Source organism: Trichechus manatus, unplaced genomic scaffold, assembly GCF_000243295.1.
Source record: "Trichechus manatus latirostris isolate Lorelei unplaced genomic scaffold, TriManLat1.0 scaffold00046, whole genome shotgun sequence".
Taxonomy (NCBI): domain Eukaryota; kingdom Metazoa; phylum Chordata; class Mammalia; order Sirenia; family Trichechidae; genus Trichechus; species Trichechus manatus.
The window spans coordinates 3,264,565-3,265,564 of NW_004443982.1; positions in this window are offsets into that span (position 1 = coordinate 3,264,565).

The window sequence follows — 1,000 nt, forward strand, 5'->3', positions numbered from 1 at the left end:
TATATTTAAGTCTTTAATCCATTTTGAGTTAGTTTTTGTACATGGGGTGAGATATGGGTCTTGTTTCAGTTTTTTTGTATATAGATACCCAAGTATGCCAGCACCATTTGTTAAAGAGACTGTCTTTTCCCCAATTAATGGACTTTGGGCCTTTGTCAAATATTAGCTGCTCATAGGTGGATGAGCTTATATCTGGATTCTCAACTCTGTTCCTTTGGTCTATGTCTCTGTTATTGTACCAGTACCAGGCTGTCTTGACTACCATGGCAGTATAATAGATCCTAAAATCAGGTAGTGTAAGGCCTTCCACTTTGTTCTTCTTCTTGAGTAGTGCTTTAATTATCCAGGACCTCTTCCCTTTCCATATGAAGTTGGTGATTTGTTTCTCCAACTCATTAAAAAATGTTGCTGGAATTTGGATTGGGATTGCATTGTATCTGTAGATTGCTTTGGGTAGAACTGACATCTTGACTATGTTGAGTCTACCTATCCATAAGCAAGGTATATTTTTTCACTTATGCAGGTCCAGTTTAGTTTCTTGCAGTAGTGTCTTGTAGTTTTCTTTGTAAAGGTCTTTTACATCTCTGGTTAGATTTATTCCTAGGTATTTTATCTTTTGGGGGGCTATTGTAAATGGTATTGATTTGGTGATTTCCTCTGCAAAGTTCTCTTTGTTGGTGTAAAGGAATCCAATTTATTTTTGTATGTTTATCTTGTATCCTGAAACTTTACTGAAATCTTCTATTAGTTCCAGTAGCTTTCTTGTGGATTCCTTGGGGTTTTCCGTGTATAAGATCATATCAACTGCGAATAGAGATACTATGACTTCTTCCCTACCTATTTGGATGTCCTTTATTTCTTTTTCTAGCCTAACTGCTCTGGCTAGGACCTCCAGCACAATGTTGAATAATAGTGGTGATAAAGGGCATCCTTGTCTGCTTCCTGTTCTCAAGGGGAATGCTTTCAAAGTCTCTCCATTCAGGATGATGTTGGCTATTGG